At 42.1% G+C, this 19,604-nt stretch overlaps 1 protein-coding gene across 23 annotated transcripts in view; it reads right to left on the bottom strand.

Annotated features, from left to right (window-relative positions):
* The window catches only part of MAGI1 (membrane associated guanylate kinase, WW and PDZ domain containing 1), a 678,927-nt gene that overhangs the window by 633,287 nt on the left and 26,036 nt on the right, over positions 1 to 19,604 (bottom strand). The window lies entirely within an intron of this gene.

The raw sequence follows: 19,604 nt of genomic DNA, 5'->3' as shown, positions 1-19,604 counted from the left end.
CAGATTATTCGTTTTTTTGCTTTACAAAGTTTTACCAGCAACCTATCTGATGCCAGTTTCCCCATTGAGGCTTCAAAATGACACCTCTGCCTCACTTATTCCATAGGGCATGGACCTATGTTGGCAGAACAAGAAGCCATGTAGCTAGAGGCGGATGATTTGCACTAGGAATCCACAGGCAATTAGAAGAACCAGCAAGTCCTTACTGAACACCTACTGAACAAGAGTAATTCACAGAGAAACACACTTAACACCTTAGTCTTTCATTCAATAAATAGTTACGGGGCACTAACTGGGTGCCAAGCACTGCTGTAGGCTCCATGGACTGAACCCAAAAGCTTGTTCACCATTGAGGCTTTACACCCTTGGTACACTTAATTTTCTTTTGATCAAATTGAATGAAACTGGATCACAACAAGCCTGTGAGTTAGGCAATTCAAGTGTGAGCTGATCAACCACTGTGTGACATCATCTTACATCATTTTTAGACTCTGAAGTAAGCATTACCCGTAGTTAACAAAACACTCACACACACACAGAGCTTGGGGTCAGTAAGTAAACTTCTCCCAGGTAACCCAATTAGCTAACCCTGGAAATTGAACAAAATTCTACCTGATTGCAAGTTTCATGCCCTTAACCTCTAGTCTGTGCTCCCTCCCCAGAGAAGAAAAGCAATTCCCTGCCTGCCCTCAAGAAGCTGACCATCTGATAAAAAAGAGAGGACAACACACAGACAGGAAGCACTAAAACAATAATGGTAGGCCGGGAGCGGTGGCTCATACCTGTAATCCCAGCATTTTGGGAGGCTGAGATGGGCGGATCACTAGAGGTCAGGAGTTGGACACCAGACTGGCCAACATGGTAAAACCCTGTCTCTACTAAAAATACAAAAATTAGCCAGGCATTGTGGCGGGTGCCTGTAATCCCAGATACTCGGGAGGCTGAGGCCTGAGAATCATTTAAACTTGGGAAGCAGAGGTTGCAGTGAGCCAAGATTGCACCACTGCACTCCAGCCTGGGCGACAAAGCAAGACACCATCTCAAAAAAAAAAAAAAAAGGATAAATGATTAAAGCATGAAAGTGAGTGGTTCCAAGACAGAATGCTCTAGAACACAGCATACAGTGAGAAACTCAGTACACTTTTCACAATACTTTCAACTTAGAAATGCTTATTAAATATCTCCCCTCCTACTCATATGCTAAGCACACCCTGAGGTAGAGAGACCAACCCAGTCGATCCACCCTGGGTGCTGACTAAAGACTTCTTGGTTGTATTTGTTTCAATTATCTAATGTTTTATATCAGACTACCCAAAACTTAGTGGCTTAGAACAACCAACCACCATTTCATCTCTCTCACATCTGTGTGCATTCAGAATGCGGACAGGGAATGCAGAATGTTCTGTCTCAGCTATCTGTGCTGTCTGCTGGGGCTGGACCATCTGGGGTCCCAGCTAGAATGGCTCAGACAGCTGGGTGCTGGCTCAAATTGCTTAGCTGGAATCAAAATATCATCACTCCGCCACACTCTCTTTTTTTTGGAGACGAAGTCTCGCTTTGTCACCCAGGCTGGAGTGCAGTGGCGTGATCTCGGCTCACTGCAACCTCTGCCTACCAGGTTTAAGTGATTCTCCTGCCTCAGCATCTCAAATAGCTAGGACTACAGGCACACACCACCATGACCACCTAATTTTTTATATTTTTAGTAGAGACAGGGTTTTACTGTGTTAGCCAGGATAGTCTCAATCTCCTGACCTCGTGATCTGCTCGCCTCAGCCTCCCAAAGTGCTGGGATTATAGGCGTGAGCCACCGTGCCCGGCCACCTGCCACACTCTTAAAGTGGTGCAGAAACCCTGCCTACCTTCAACAGAAGAGGACTCTCTAAAGTGGGTTTCACTGGGGCCATCTATCCAACAGCTAACATACATGAAAGAATGAACAAACTTTAATCACTGGTTCCATTCGTCTTTCCTCCATTCTCCACAAAGATGAGTCATTTGCACAGAGAAGAAATTAACTCATCATTTCCCTTAACCATGGCAAAGAAACAAAGGGTTAAGTGGTCAGGTACTAACCCTGAGATGCATGGGTTAGTACCCTGAGACTGAAAGCTCTTCCACCCACATATAAGTTTCTCAGGGACAAGAACATTGTCTGTTCCCCATTGACCCTCAACTCTCGTCCATACTGCAGGCCCTAGACAAATCCAGAAGGAACTATGATCATCTGATGAGTCACTCAGGCTTGGCTTCTCCCTGGTGAAGATGGACAATAAGAAACACATTTCCATAAAGGTGCTGAGATAAGCAGAAACATAAATAACAAATGCAATATGGTCTAGAGATGGATTTGTTACACAATAGTGCTGTCCAGAGGGGTTCAGCAATAGCCAATAATTACAATGACTCATTAGTAAGTGAGTGGCTCACACTGTCCCAATGCAGGAGAGCTGAGAAATAATAAGACAGGTCAATTCAATCCCACTGAAAGCTCAAGGTAATAAGGCATTTAAATATTTTGTAAAGAGTCTGATACAGACAAGAGGACACATTCTTTTCATCCATTTTCCCGTAAGGATATATGGCTCCCTTAAAGGATTTTTTGAGAAAGGTCAGATTCAAAATGTATCACTAGGCCCCAAATGGTAAATTCAAATCCTATTCAAACTATTGTCAGGGAAGGAGAGGAAATGACAAACCAGCAAGCACATTCCTGAGGCAGCAAATTTAACAGCCTCCCATAATCTCTTCCAGCTGAGCACGCACTGCTCCATCGGGCTCTTCTATTCCCGTTTGTAATTATTCAGGTGCATTCATTTCTATCCTCCTCAACTGCTACCTAAGTCTGTTCTCTGGGAATAGATACTTTCAGACAAAAATTTGTGCTTCAATTAAAAAGGATCCTAGCTGGGTGTGGTAGCATGTACCTGTAGCCCTAGCTACTCAGGAGGCTGAGGCAGGAGGATCTCTTAAGTCCAGATGTTTGAAGTTCTAGTGAGCTATGATTGTGCCACTGTACTCTATAGACTGGGTGACAGAGCAAGACTCTTCCTTTGAAAAACAAAACAAAACAAAAACGGGATCTTTTCTGCTCTCTAAAAAATACCAGAGTTCTAAGAATTTGGGTCCCGAAATCTACAAATGTAAATTGGAATCTAAGACCCACCACTCATTAGTGAGATAACACTATCGAATTTCATAACTGAGCAACTAACTATTGAACTTCTCTGAACCTCAGTTTCCTCATCTAGAATATGGAAATAATTATAGCACCTACCTCCTAGAATGGTAAGGAGGATAAACAAATGATACCATGTATGTCAAGTTCTTCACCCACAACACAGAACACAATAAACTCTCAATAATTGCCAGCTACTATTATAACTTGTCTTTTTATACTGCACCTAACCCCAAATTGACAGTGCAACACTTCATTTTTTTTAAGTCTCATAATTCCACCCCATTCAATCCTAACTAAATTTAAAATATACACCAAAAACTAAAAAAGAGATACAGGCACAGCTGCCAAATGGCAAGTAAAAAGCCGTAATTTTCCATCATTGGAATATATTTAGTGATAACTATAAATGAAAAACTAAGGGGGGGGAAGCAAGCCCCCACTTAAAGTCACCCTTCCAGTCTGACAGTCTGAAAACCAAAAATGAAGTCAGACTTCCGCTCGTTTCACTCCTTTCCACCCCGTCTGTCAAAGTTGGGTGGAGAACTCCCACATTTCCTGTTCTGAGCCGGGAGCTCTCTGCCAGGTAAAGCAAGAGACACTCCAGCTTGTGCTGGGACAGCTGGGACCATTGGAGGGATGGGCACTCAGGAAGCTGCCTCCCATTCTTTCTAGGTTAATTCTGATGATAACAGCACCCTGAACTGAGGGCCCTGGGTTGCCAAGGTAAAAGATTAAGTCATCAAATGACTAGCATACTTGCATCTTAACAAGCAACTCTTGTGGTTGTCATACATGAATGACATCATCTCCAACACACACCTTGTCAGGTATTCTACTCTCAATTTTCTCACAGCTGAAAAGGAACCAGACTGCTGATTTTCTCAATTTGCTTAGCAGAGGCAGAAATTTAATTGGGATATATATGGCTTAGATTTTCTTCTGCAGATAATGCTGCCTCCAGCACTTTACATTCCCCAGAGAATGGTTTTTGTTGTAGGGAGTACTTAAAAATGCATCTATGGACACACCCGATCTCGATGGTTGTGGTCCAGCAGCACTGCCTCATGTACACTGACCACCAGCACTGTGCAAGACCTTACACAAGATCCAAACCACTAAAACCTCTACCAACTTGTCCACAGACCAAAATTCAGATTTGCCAAGATTTATATAATGACTGCAATGTCATACTAGAAAGAAAAGAATATCAGCTTCACAGAACTCAATAAAAATGAGAAAATATTGTATACATGATTAAATTTCAAAGAGTTCTGTACGAAGTCATCCTACTCACCATCTGAAATTATTTTGTTCAATTATTTGCTTTTGCGTTTCTTGTCTTTTCCCTCCACACCAACCCTGACACCAAGAATGTAAGACCCATAAGAGCAAGAACTTATTCATCCTGTTTGCCAACTCCAGTCTCACAAGACATGGCAAAATAGTAGTTGTGGGCCAGACATGGTGGCTCCCACCTGTAATCCCAGCAGTTTGAGAGGCCAAGGTGGGTGGATCACTTTAGGTCAAGTGTTTGAGACCAGCCTGACCAACATGGAAAAACCCCAGCTACTCAGGAGGATGAGGCTGGAGAATCCCTTGAACTCCAGGAGGCAGAGGTTGCTGTGAGCCAAGATCACGCCATTGCACCAAGACAGAGTCTCACTCTGTCATCCAGCCTAGGCAGCAGAATGAGACTCCATCTTGTGGGGGAAAAAAATAGTAGTTGTGGTGGATTCCATTATTTTTTGGCAAACATTCTCTTCCCTCCATGGGAAGACTATACTTCCCTAACTTGCTTTGGGTATGTGCTGAAATGACAGTGTGTCATGTCCCAGAACCAGGCTGCAGAATGAGACAGACAGCAGAGTTTCCCAGTCAACTCGCAGACCTGTGAGTGTGAGAATACTTGATGCCGAATGCCACACAGTTTGGGATAGTTTGTTACATAGCATTTCGTGCCAAGAGATGAGTGATACAGCAAGCTCTCTATAAACATTGGCTGAAGTAAGTGACAAATGAGATTTCACTTGTTAGCACTTGCAAAAACCCATTAATTGTGACAATTCTGCAACAAATCAAGTATTAAGCCTAGTTTTGCTCTAGGATATACTCCTTTAAAAAAGACTATATATTTAGAAATTAAGATTTAAGATACCAAGACTAATCTGTTAGGCCTTCCTTATTTGACTGGATCCGAAAGATAATGACCACTTATCCCATTTGTAGATTATACTCTGAAACCAGTTGATGGTTTTTTTGTTTTTTGGTTTTTTTTACCCTCTCCTTTCCTAAAATGCTGGTGAAAGCTTCAAACTCGTAAGATACCAATTTTTACAGGGTACTATTCCTTTCATCTAGTGCAAAAAGCCTTGAAGCTCATAAAACTGAGGCTATAAACTTTTAAGGCACATAGCTTGTAGGGTTAGTGTTGATGTATTTCCATTACTTGAAATATTTAATGGAAGTAGTTTTACAGTTCACTTACATATTCTGTTTATAGTTACTTAATTTCTTAACAAAGAATAGAATAATATCTAAATGGGGATAAAATCGCATTACATTTTATAAGTACCTTTTCATTTTGACCCTTTATCACTCAAGGTAAGGGCTATGAAAGAATCCCTTTATTTGATTTTATTTTAAGTTCCAGGGTACATGTGCAGGATATGCAGGTTTGTTACATAAGTAAACGTGTGCCATGGTGATTCGCTGTACCTATCAACCATCACCTAAGTATTACCCCTAGCATGTACTAGCTATTTTTCCTGATGCCCTCTTCCCCACACTCCCACACTGCCCTTACAGGCACCAGTGTGTGTTGAAAAGAAGCCCTTTTCAATAAAATAATAATTTAAGGGGACAGGGAGAAGAGAGACAGACAGAAATGAGAAAGGATCAATAAAATCTGACAGCAATAGGCTTCCTCATCCATGGTACTGATATGCTTACTTCCTATGTGCCAAGCATATGCAGTATCAAAATTTCACACATATAGATGATGATGACCTACCTGTACCTTTCTTTACCCCTCAAATGTGAAAAAAGAAAATGGGAAAAGCACCTTACAGAGTCTTCAGGCCTTATGGCAAATATACGGTAAAACGTTCCATGAATAAAACAAGTCTATTTTAACATATACTTCCAGATCACCTTGGAAAGTTTATCATTTTCTCCATCTCAAATCACTTTCTGACATATGGTATTACTGTTGGTTTATTCCCTTCTTTATTATAAGGTTGCTAAATTCCCTTTTAAGCCATGATAGGATACACCAATGCTCCACTAATTGCATCATATTTTGTAAATACAGCCCAGTTTGAGAAGTCTGTTTCCCAACTGCACTTATGAACTAATAAGTAATCTATCTGTCCCCGAGATAGCCACTGTAACCACACAGAGTTAACCTCAGTCCACCCAAAAGTAAAGAAACTTGACATTTCAGTTAAAATAGGTAACTATATCTTGAGAAAATGTACTCTTGTTAATCAGGTCTTGTTCCCTTTTAATGACAAAATAGATTGAGATGCCTTCCCCAGATGCCTTTTAAGACCTCCAAATGGGCTCAAGAAATGAGGCTGAGAGCTGATGTTCTATTTTAATCCCTATTTCTCCTCCTCTTTCTTCCTATCCCAGTTAAATTTTGTTATTGAAATAAAAGCAGGGTTTTTTATTTAAAAAAAAATACCTAATATGACTAAAGCAAAAATAATCCCAATACATATACTGTGATGCTTCTACCTTGATTACTTACCAAGCGTAAATAATGGCACAAGATGGGCCTTGTGGAGAATAAAAGCTAAAATCGTCCAAAGGCACCAGACATGATGAAAGGTATTCCACACTGGAGTATTTCAATCCAGAAGCAGGTGGGCCGAGAGCTCTGCTCAGCCCCCATGGTGGGGCAGGACTCAGCACAAGGGGCTTGGCCCAACATGGGCACTTAACAGGTGTTTATTTCCTGCCCATGACAGGGCAACATCCTGCATCATGGGCTAAACCTTTCATATCAGGCTTTTACAGAAGGGCAGCAATTATTATCCTCTCAGCCCACCAATTTTAATGAGAACCCACAGCAGGCCATGCCCTGTCTAAAGTGCTTCACAGACATTATTTCTTTTAGTCTTCCCAAGGACCCAGTGAACAATTAGGAAACTGAGGCTCTAAGAGTTGCAGTCGGCACGTATTAAGATATTATGAAGATCCCTTGTTCTGGCTAGAGGCGGCAAAATGGAAAAGATGAAATTATTCTCCTCAAAGGAACTGCTATCAAATAGAGGAGACAGGAAGGTCTTTAGAAAAATAAGTTAGAAGAATCAAATTTAGGGTGCCCAGAGAAGGCCCCTAAGTATTTTGTTGGGGGGAGGATCTCAAGGCCATGGCATTTGAGCTCAGTCTTGAAGAACAGGTAGGAATTGGTTTGATTAGGATGAACAGGTGAAGGGGGAGGAAGACCTTCCAGGAGTAAAGAAGTCACCTCAATTAGGTTTTCAAAAAGACAATTTTGAAATAAACTTTGAATATTCAAAAAAGATACATGTCTAAAAATTATTACGATTATGCAAGATCCAAACCACTAAAACTCTACCAACTTATCCACAGACCAAAGTTGAGGTTTGCCAAGATTAATAAAACGATTGCAATGTCATGCTAGAAAGAAAGGGGTATAACTCAATAAAAATCTAAAATGTAAACGCTTGACAAGATCTCTCTGAATCCTCACAACTGGAGGAGGCAGGTCTTATAATTACCCCTGTTTTATACAGGGGGAAACTGAGGCTCAGAGACATTATCATGGCTTAAAATCACATAACAAGTAAGTGGACCCCAGAACTATATAATGCAGAAACTTACAGGCCCATGGCCTTAACATTGCTCCTATCTGCCCTTCCAATTTTGCTTCCTGTCCAGTTCATAATAATGTGTCTACCTAACAAAAAGCAAATAGTCTGAAGAACAACGGAAAATGTTGGACATCTGTGCCAGCTTTAATTAAATAATTGCTTGTCCACAGGCTATGCTGTTAAAGCCTTTAGACAAAGATGGAAGCTGAAAGCTCTCAGGTATATAAAACAAAAGCGACCCTATATGATCACTAGCAAGGTCCAAACCTTCCCCTTGCCTCAGTACTTAGCAAGCTCAGGTTTGATCAACCACTTCCAGCCTCAAGTCTTATAAGCCCCAGTGTGCCCAGACCTTCTTAAGCCACTTGAAGGGCTTCCTGACTCAATTTCATAGATTGAGTCTCACAAACAAAAACAGATGCCCAGCACAAAAATCTCTTGCCAATAAAGGGGCCTGCATTATTTCTCTTTAGATAAAGAATTAACTTCCATATTTAGCTCAGAAATAAGGCATTTTAAATTCACATTTTCAGAAGCACAGGGCAAATTTGCAGAAAAGAAAAAAATATGTCTGGATGAGCAGGGGGGATCTCACTACATTAAATGTCTCTATAATAAAGAATTCTCCAAGGTACCAATTTTAATCACTTGGCATTTTGTTTCATTTTAATACAAACACATAGAAGATAATACTATCATCTCCAATTTTATTTGTAAGGATGTAGCTCTTAGGCAGGAATTAGGGATATTTGGTGGGTGGTGGAGGGAAGATCTCTGTCTTTTCTGAAATGACTCCATGCTGCTTAAAACTCACCTGTCCCACATAAACTATTTTTCTTTTTTTTTCTTTTATTGTTTTTTTTTGAGACAGACTCTAACTCTGTCACCCAGGCTGAGTACAGTGGTGTGATCTCGGCTCACTGCAGCCTCCACCTCCTGAGCAATTTTCCTGCCTCAGCCTCCCAAGTAGTTGGGATCACAGGCACCTGCCACCACATCTGGGTAATGCTTTGTATTTTTGGTAGAGACGGGGTTTCTCCACATTAGTCAGGCTGGTCTCGAACTCCCGACTTCAGGTGATCCACCCACCTCAGCCTCCCAGAGTGCTGGGATTACAGGCATGAACGACTGCCTGGCCTATTTTTCAAAAATAGTGCTTCTGATTCACTGTACTTCAAAGTTGGCCTTCCTGGTATTTTTCAGGTACAAGGAACAAAGGAAGGGCCATTTGCCCAGGCAGGTAAATTACGCCTAATAATTGACACTAATTGGAGAATTATTAATAGTACACAGCTGGAATTAACAATAACCACTACACATACACATACACAACCCCAGGCACTATTAGATCTATATTCATATATTTAGGCAAAACTTCCCTTTGAACTGCTTTGATCAAGAAGAGATGATAACCTTGATACCTGTAAAACTGTGAATATGAACAGGGCAGTTGGTGCAAAACTACAAAGCCCTTTCCCCTTGAACAGCAGAGTCATGAACAGCAGAGTCACAAAGGAAGCCATAAACTCTAATACAAACTTTTCCCTCCTTCCCTCTCCTTCTCACCAGCCATCCAACACCTTCTTCCCATGTGGAGACAAGGACACACATAGCAATTGCAATCAGCCACAGTGTAATGGAGAGTGGAGATTTGGCTTGTTGATTCAATGTTAAAGAGGAGAGGCAGGTCAGGTGCAGTGGCTCACGCCTGTAATCCCAGCACTTTGGGAGGCAGAGGCAGGCGGATCACAAGGTCAGAAGTTTGAAACCATTCTGGCCAACATAGTGAAACCCCGTCTCTACTAAAAATACAAAAGATTAGCTGGGCATGGTGGTGCGCACCTGTAATCCCAGCTACTCTGGAGGCTGAGGCAGGAGAATCGTGTGGACCTGGGAGGCAGAGGTTACAGTGAGCCAAGATTGCGCCATTGCACTCCTGCCCTAATGACAGTGTGAGACTCCATCTCAAAAAAAAAAAAAAAAAAAAAAAAAAAAAAAAAAAAAAAGGAGAGGCATCAGAAAAACCTACTACATCACAAAAAAGGCAAAATTCTATTCTCATATTTATTTCTCTCCTCACAGGTACCATTTTTTAAATATACTTCTTTATATACTAGGAAAGAAAGGAATGAATTTGTTTCCAGGGCATCTGAATGCAAACATCCTTTATTGACACAAAGCCCAGATTTAAGCAAGCCCGCCTAAAGGATAGCGTGCTGTCCTGGGAAAAATTCTCACCTGACAGCCATGAGGTCAGAACCCTGATTTCAGCTCCACCACATTCCTGCTGTGTGCCATCAGGCAAGTCACTTCTCTCCAGGAATGGGTTTCCGTAAGATAAAGGTAAAGATGAGGTAGGCCCAAGATCCCATCTAGCACCAAGACTCCTTACCAGAAAATGTTCTACCAAATATTCATCAAGTCTGGTGTAGAAAAATCACCATGGGTAGGAAGCTATGAAGGAAGATAACACAAAATCAGGAACACAACAGGTCCTATGCGACATCAGGAACTCAGTGCTTTCAAGTTCCAAGTTAGGATGAAGTTTCAACTAATTTCTTTTTTTTGAGACAGAGTCTGGCTCTTTCGCCCAGACTGGAGTGCAATGGTGCAATCTCAGCTCACTGCAACCTCCACCTCCCAAGTTTAAGCAATTCTCCTGCCTCAGCCTCCTGAGTAGCTGGGAATACAGGCATGTGCCAGCACACCCAGCTAATTTTTGTATCTTTAGTAGAGATGGGGTTTTACCATGTTGGCCAGGCTGCTCTCGAACTCCTGACCTCAAGTGATCCACTACACTGGCCTCCCAAACTGCTGGGATTACAGGTGTGAGCCACCACACCTGGACAGCTTCAACTGTTAAGGTTAACTTGGTAACTGTGTAGAGCAAATTCACACTTTTTTGTTTGTTTTTGCCTCAGCGAGTAAAGTAGTGAGAGTACAGAAAGAACAAAGAAAACGGTAACTGGTTGTGATCAACCAATTGTAAACACCACTGTACTCAGCCAAGATGTTTATTTGTTTATAATAACGGTAACAAGAGAAGTGGGGGTATATCACAATAATCTACTCCCACCCACTTTGTAAACTAACAATGCTACTTCCTTTATACCTGTGAGACTACCTAAAACAATTCAGACACTGACGCTCCTATTTGCCAAAACGGATGTAGAGAAAAACATCCTGCTCGGATTTCATTGGAAGGACTTTCTTCATTCTCTCTCTCTGGTTACTAATGCTCCAAAATAAGCCACCTCAACTTTGTGGCATAAAACAACCCTTTCATTATGCTCACGGTTCTGTGGTTCAGGAAGTCTGATAGAAACAGGGACAGTTTGACTCCACAGTGTCTGGGGCTTCAGTTGGAGGTGACTTGATGGCTGAGGGCTACAGCATCTGGAAGCATCTTCACTCACATGTCTAGAGGTTGACACTGGCTGTCGGTCGAAACACCTACACGTGGCCTCTCTGCATGGTCTCTCTGTGTGGGCTTAGTTTGGGCTTCCTCACAGCATGGTGGCTGGGATCCAGGAACAAGCATCCCAAGATAGCAAGGCAGAAGCACATGGCATTTTTATGGTCTTGCCTCAAGAGTCACATGGTGTGACTTTCTGTCATACTCTGTGGGTCCAGATAATCACAAAGGTCTGCCCAGGTTTAAAAGGATGGGATAGAGACATCACCTTCCCCACCCCCATGAAAGGACAGTCCAGTTCACATTGTATCTGGCATGGGAGCTATTTTTGCCGCCATCTTTGGGGGAAAAAATGCAATCTGCCATTGCAGACAAACCACTGACAGATTAAATCCCATGAACAAGGTAAGTCCAAAAATTCTAAGTCTCTGGCATCTTTGACTATTGCAGATTTAAAGCAAACACTTTGACAGGCAAAAGATCACAGGAGAGAGCTAGAAGAATGGGATTCTAGCCACAGAAGCCCACCAAGGTGCCTTTGAAGCCATGATTACAAACACTACTCCTGGCAACAATTAGAGGGGTCCTCAACACACATTATTGTATATACCTTTGCTGTTTTATTGCAGCCTGGGTCCTTCTGGTATCCCACTGACATCTGATTTAAATGTACAAGAGTATTAAAACGTCTGCTGAATTATAACTCCAAAGTTCAGATGACATCAAGATGAAATCTATGAAACTATGAATTTGCCATGTTAAATTGCTTTTTTATTTTTAATGGAACACAGAGGGCAGCTGTTTTTAAAGCAGTCCCATATGCAAAGCTGTGGGTTAGGTTTAACTCAGAGCCAATGTGACCTACAGAGCTTTGGGTGTGTTGCAAGGGAGACCACAGTCTTCAATAATGCTCTGTCTCCCAGCAGGCTGCTTCTGGGGCAAGCAGGAGATGGGGAGGCAGAGAAGATCATCTGCAATGTGTGGCCCATACCTTGATTTTCAGCATCTTTTGTCCCAACCTAAAAACGATAGATATTCCAGATAGATACTCTGTTTTAAGGACATAATACCTTGATTTTCAGCATCTTTTGTCCCAACCTAAAAACAATAGATATTCCAGATAGATACTCTGCTTTAAGGACAGAATACGTCCACCTTTCAGACTTCTGGTTACATCACTAAGCAGGAATACCATCCCCATCAGGATGATATCCTCATTTTATAAGTAGCAGCCCCATCCTCAGCTGTTCAAAAATCAATATTCACAGCCTCTTCGCCTCTCCTCACCCACTAAGAGAATCTTTAGCACTTCCCACTCAGCACTAACCCCATTCCTAAATCTCCCACGCCTTCCCCTTGTGTCTTACTATACATATTGAGGCCATCAGTGTGTGTGAGTGGAAGGGGGGGAAATCAAAGAGAGAGAATAAAATAGCTGAAGGACAAAGACAAGGAGAGAAGATGACACAAAGAAGAATAGCAGCATCATATCATGCCTGGGAGAGATTTGGTAGAGGACAAGAAACATACCATGAAGAGACCTTCCATGCATCTACCATGGATCTACCAGGTATCTAGAGATGAAATGACAACAAATAAGCAGAGAGGGAAAGGGCATTTAAGAAGGGCTGCAGAAGGGAATCACTCGACTTCCCAGAAGACTGCAGTCACATCTATGGTTGGTTCCTGGACCAAATTTCTTGACACATTGTGCCAAGAGTCAGTCACTTTGAATCTCTGGATTTACTTGGGTTATGTTGAGCTGATAAAAAATGACATTTAGAGAGATCAGTAACTTGTTATGTGACAACTCAATTCTGCCTGTCACTGAAATTTGTGACTTTTACCTCTTCCAGACACAGCCAGGTAAACAGAAATCTATCACATTCACTTAGCCCTTATAGTCCATTGCTCATGAGGATTTAGCTGTTCACCAGGCAGGAACCAGCAACCAGTATGGAAGCATTTGCGTGGCTGCTATATGAATAATGTCAGCAAACGAGAATTAATTCATGAGAGGCTGAAAACTATTACTGCCAGTGGTGGATAGGACAAAAAATGAAATCCCACCTTCTAAAGACAGAAAGTTGCCCAAGATTTTATTTGGAATGTTAAAGTCTTAAAAACGTCCCATAAAGTCAAATAAGTTATTTTTCACTTGTGACACATATAAACATGCATATATAGGTACACATATATATGTGTTTATGTATAGCTATATATGAATATGTGCCTATACATATACATATGACTAAGACAAACTAGAATGATTTATTTTCAGCATATGTCAAACCCTAGGCAATGCTGAAGTAAAGCTTTTTCATTTGTTTAGACTCTGACCAGCCTATGGTACCAGAAGTTTAAGGAGCTTTCTAATGATGTCACATATAATACTGGTGTTTAAAGAAAGTATGACATAAAAACATCTGAACACACAGACACATAAATAAAACAGAGGAATGAGATTATGAGTTTTAAATTTTTGTTTCAGTTTGTTTTTGGTTTACCAGTCCTCTCTTTGAAGAGCATGGTTTTGTTTTGCTTTGTTTTTTAGAGATGGAGTCTCACTCTGTCACCTAGGCTGGAGTGTAGTAGCTTAATCACAGTTCACTGCAACCTCAAATTCCTGGGCTCAAGTGATCTTCCCACCTCAGCGTCCCAAGTAGCTAGAGCTACAGGTGCATGCCACCATGCCCAGACAGCTAGCTAGCTAGCTATTTATGTATGTATGTATGTATGTATGTATGTATGCATGTATGTATGCATGTATGTATGTATGTAGAAACAGAGTCCCACTTCGTTGCCTAGGCTGGTCTCAAACTCCTGGCTTCAAGCAATCCTCTCTCCTCGGCCTCCCAAAATGCTGTGATTACACACCTGGCCGGAAGAGCATGTATGTCATGTAAAGTCTATTAAGCTCGACTACACTCATGGTGCAGTGCAGATGCTGGGTCCCAAGGCGCTCAGGAGGGAGGGAGTCTCTGACCCTGCCTTGATAGAACTTTATCAGTTCTATCTCATTGTTGTCTCTTTAAGCCTCAAGTCAGCACAGCGATCCCATCTTCCCAATGATACACTGTCACTTTTCCTATATCATTAACTGGTAAGAATCAAGTTGCAACAAAAGAATTAGGAAGCCAAAAAACAGGAAAGCTGAACAACACACTCAAAATCTAATCAGTGTCTAAGAAATCAAGAATTAACTCTAAACCTTTGGACACAACATGTCACCAACACAGTCCAACTCTAGTGAAGAGGAGGAGAGTGAGGAACAGGAGATTCAAGAGCATAAATGTGCGGGATAAGGGAAATGGTGCAAGGCTGAAGAGAAATTCCTTAGCTGCATCCTAAGCTGCTGTTGTCAGTAGGTCTGTTGCTGGTGCTTCGGAGGAAGCATTTAAGGATCATTTATCAAGGACACTGGGGGTAGTAATATGGATGGGCTTGCCAAAAAAAAAAAAAAGAAAACATACTGCAGACAAGAAGGAACACAGCTCGTAAGCAAGATAAGCCCTAGTATAGCAGTAACCATTTCGGTGTATTTGCTGTACTTTCCTAAGGGCAGAAGAGAAGGCAAGATACTAAATTGGAGGAGGGGAGGATGTGGAGCTTATCTGGCTCCATTTTTTTTTTTTTTTTTTTTTTTTTTTGGGGTTCACAGTCTAACTTTGTTGCCCAGGCTGGAATGCAGTGGCCTGATCTCAGCTCACCGCAACCTCCACCTCCCAGTTTCAAGTGATTCTCCTGCTTCGGCCTCCCTAATAGCTGGGTCTACAGGCATGTACCACCATGCCCAGCTAATTTTTGTATTTTAAGTACAGATGGGGTTCCACCATGTTGGCCAGGCTGGTCTTGAAATCCTGACCCTAGGTGATCAGCCTGCCTTAGTCTCCCAAAGTGCTGTGATTATAGGTGTGAGCTACCACACCTGGCATGGCTCCATAGATTCCTACTATTCAGTGTGGTTCACAGGACCAGCATCAGCATCGTATGGGAGCTTGTTAGAGATGCCCAACCTGCGCCAACTGAATCTGGACCTGCATCTCCAGATAATTCACAAGCAGAGTCAAGCTGCAGATTTACAATGCTGGGCCCTACACTGTCTGGGTGAACACAGAGAGTTCAATCTTTTCCTCATCTCCTCCTCCATTTAGTCTCTAAAACGTGAGCACCCACCACCTGCAGGCACTATGCCTGGCAGGCACAGTGATGCCCTTGACCCTCATGCAGTTCAGAGCTGGGCATTCTGGGGAACAGACACAACCCATACAACCACAAATACACATAAAGATACAACTGAGTGACAAGGGCTGCAAAAAAAGGAAACGTGGTCTTATGAGAGCATACAACAAGATGAGACTGTCAGGCCAGGCTGGCTCCCTAGAGAAAATAATGTTAGAATTGAGATCTGCAGGATGACTAGACATTAAGTAGAATAAGTATGGAAGGCCAGTGTCCAGGAAAAGAGGAAAGGCATATGCAAAGGTCCCATGGCATACCACATTACAGGAACTGTAAAGAGAACACCGTGTATACAATGAAGCTGGCCAGGGAGGCAGGGGCCAGACAATGTGGGCTCTTGTAGCTCTGAATACTTTGATCCTAAGAACAGAGGGAAGCCCTGAGAGGCTTTAAGCAGGGTATGCCAGGTAAGAGAAAAGAAGATGTTGGCAGATTCCAGGAATTTTACTGAGGAAGCAGGATTCAGACCCCAGCTGGCCCCATATGTGTAACAGTTTATCTTCTCTTCCCTTCTGACCCAGAGCCATATCCAGGGTAAGCCGGCCTGCCTGCCACCAACCCCACAAGACAAACTAAGCCCCCTTCCTACCAAAGAAATAGGCAAGAAGTGCCCCAATGCTAAAGCAAAAGAAAAACACACACGGATGAATACGCCCGGTGGCTGCCCCAGGACACTGGAGGGAGTGATGCATAGTACCCAAGACTCTTAAAAGTAAGGAATACCTGAATTCAAGACCTGGTTCTACCACTGACTAAATGGACAAGGGAAACTTTCCAAGGCTCCATCTATTAAGGGTGCCTAACAATGCCTACATAATAAGGGTACTTAGAGAATTAAACAGTAGTGTCTACAAAGCCCTAAGCATGAAACTTAACACATGGTAGGTGTTCAATAAAAAATGTATTATCTTTACACAGCACTGTGGTTCTCAACCTGCCCTCATGAGCACATTAAATTAACTCTGGAAACTAAAAGAATAATTGTGGACTGGGTACAGTGGTTCACACCCATAATCCTAGCAGTTTGGAAAGCCAAGGCAAGTGGATTGCTTGAGGTTAGGAGTTCCAGACCAGCCTATTCAACATGGTGAAACCCCGTCTCTACTAAAAATACAAAAATTAGATGGCCGTGCTGGCTGGTGCCTGTAATCCCAGCTACTCAGCAGGCTGAGGCAGGAGAATCACTTGAACCCAGGAGGTATAGGTTGCAGTGAGCCAAGATTGTCCCACTGCACTCCAGCCTGGGTGACAAGGCGATATTCTGTCTCAAAACAAAACAAACAACAACAAAAAAAATCATTGTTTATTTTAAAAAATAGTAATGGCTGACATATAGAAAATGCTTAGGCACAACATTAAGCAACGCTAAGCATCACATGTATTACTAAGTCATCACAATAATGCTATGAAATGGGTGCTGCTATTAACTCCATTTTACAACACAGTACACAAAGTAAGGATCTTGCTCAGCTACTGAGTGTGGGTCTAGCTTTTGTGGTACCTTGGCCACTCCTCAGGGCTCCCAATATCCGTATCCCTAGGCAGTAACTTGGGCAATTCACAAAGGGCTCTCCCCCTTATTCTAGGGCTCCCTGAAGCATGGGACTCAGTGTATTCACTGATGCTCAACAAGCCTGCTTCACTCAAGTAAAAGGCTGAATGAAAGAAACTTCCTCCTGAAAGAATCTGATCCTCTGACCAGGGTGCAGGTGGGTAGATGTAAGAGGCTGAAAGCAAGCATACTTCTAGGCGTTCCTCACTTTCACTTACACCATTTTATTGAAAAGAGGCTTTCTTTGGCTTGGTGGGACTCTGATGTCAGTAGTAAGACAGCTCTCTGAAAATCTCAAACACCTAAATTTTGGTAAAACGTAACTTTCTTTTCAGAATTTCCAGTTTGTGCTATTTGAGAAGTCCCATAACTCCTACATGAACTGAATTGTGTTTATTTTCAAATTTTCTGCACACCACTCACTGCCAACTTGGTGTTTACAAAGCACCTTTGCCCTTAGGATTTCCAGGCAGTGATAAAAGCATACAGCAAATATTTTATGGCTGGTCTCATCCTAGTGCCATAGGAGGTACACAGAATGCCAGCCAGCTATAAGCAAAGGGGCAGGACTTGAAAGCTTTCTCAGAGGAAGCAAAGTGTTACCTGTGGTATTTAAATGGAAAGAGGCCTGTTGAGTCAAGTGCCTTCCCAGGGAACTGGAGGGACACCAATTTGCCCAAAGTCAACCCTGGCTGGGGAACATAATAGAAGGCTAGAGTTCAGACTTTTCTTCCAGCTGATGATTCACTTAGGACAAAAGAATTTATCTTTCCTTTCAACTCCCTGTGACAAAAGGTTGGAGGTACCGGAGGAAGCCAATTCAGTTAACTTCAAGGGTGTCCCCACATGGCAGCACACATAAATGAGCCAAAGGGAAAATGAAAGGGAATGACTCAAGTATTCTTTTCTCGCCAACTAATGTTGCAACAGTCCTACAGCAACACAAAGATAGGTTTGAGAACTAGTCAAACATGAGTTCAAATGCAAGCACACCCACTTCCCAGATGGGTGTTCTTGGTCAAGTTACTGAAGAAAGTGGTGCTTATTAAGGCAATTACACACACACAAACATATACCCCTATGTCACATGCTCATATGCAGCGAACACTATGCTGTACTATGCCACCTGCCTCCAGGATCCCCCTCCAAGGCATGTGTTGGCTGCACAGAGTCACCTTCCCTAAGGCCACAGAGCCTTCTCGGAACAGCCACCTCCAATCCTGGTTGACTTGAGGGTATACAAGCCTCGCCCTGTCATCCCAACGGGACAATACTGAAGAACCATCTCAATGTCACAGTTTCCTGCAGGTCGGCTGGGCCTTGGTTGAGACAACTTCACAGGCTAACTTCCCCTCCAGCCCAATTCCTCCAACAGGGCTTAATCCCAAAAGCATTCCCTAACAAATGTCCTATATAGTAATCATCTCTGAGTTTGCTTTCCAGGAAGCCAGACAATATCCTGAACAACAGGAAGCCAGACAATATGCCGAACAAAAAAACTGAAATGAGAGATAGTGAAGTATGGCCAAGTAATAGTATTATTTGGATTGTCATTTTTTCAAGGTCCAGTAAAATGCAAATCTGGGGTGAAAAAAATAAGTAAACTTTTTTAAAGGGCAATAGGATACCCAGTAGATGCCCAATATTCCTATATTCCTTAGCTGTAACTACCCCTACCATCACACAAACTTGTCTAAATCAGATTTGCTTTTGCTTGTTTTAGTTAGGGTGAGCAACAAAATGGTATTTCAAAGTGATATCCTTCAAATTGAAAAGAATGACAGCCACTAAAATATTCTATACTCAGTTAACCCCAAAGACCAAACTTTCAAATGCATACAGGCTTTAATCTATCAAACTTTTAAGTAAACTTTTCTTGGACAAATTATCGAATAATATCTCAGAAATTATTTTTTCAGCAGAGAGCAAATAAAAAGGAATTATACCATGATCCACTCAACTTGAATAATACAAACTATACTTTATGCAATAAACATTCATTCCAAGTTTTTCCTATAAACATAAATATGAGAAGAGACAGTATTAAAAGTTCCATATCACCAGTCTTACCTTGAAACACACACAAAAAATTAAGGCTCAGTAATAACTAGCTAATTACAGAAAAGCAGAGGTGGAAATGGATGAGAAATAAAAACAGACAACCATTTGGGAGGCTGAGGTGAGTGGATCACTTGAAGCCAGGAGTTTGAGACCAGCCTGGCCAACAAGGCAAAACCCTGTCTCTATTAAAAATACAAAAATTAGCCAGGTATGGTAGTGCAGATCTGTAATCCCAGCTACTTGGCAGGCTGAGGCAGGAGAATAGCTTGAACCTGGGAGGAGGGGCTGCAGTAAGCCAAGATCTCGCCACTG

Source organism: Cebus imitator, unplaced genomic scaffold (assembly GCF_001604975.1).
Source record: "Cebus imitator isolate Cc_AM_T3 unplaced genomic scaffold, Cebus_imitator-1.0 Scaffold556, whole genome shotgun sequence".
NCBI classification, from domain to species: domain Eukaryota; kingdom Metazoa; phylum Chordata; class Mammalia; order Primates; family Cebidae; genus Cebus; species Cebus imitator.
Note: the sequence above shows the minus strand (reverse complement) of the source record. Positions and strands in the feature narration are given on the sequence as shown.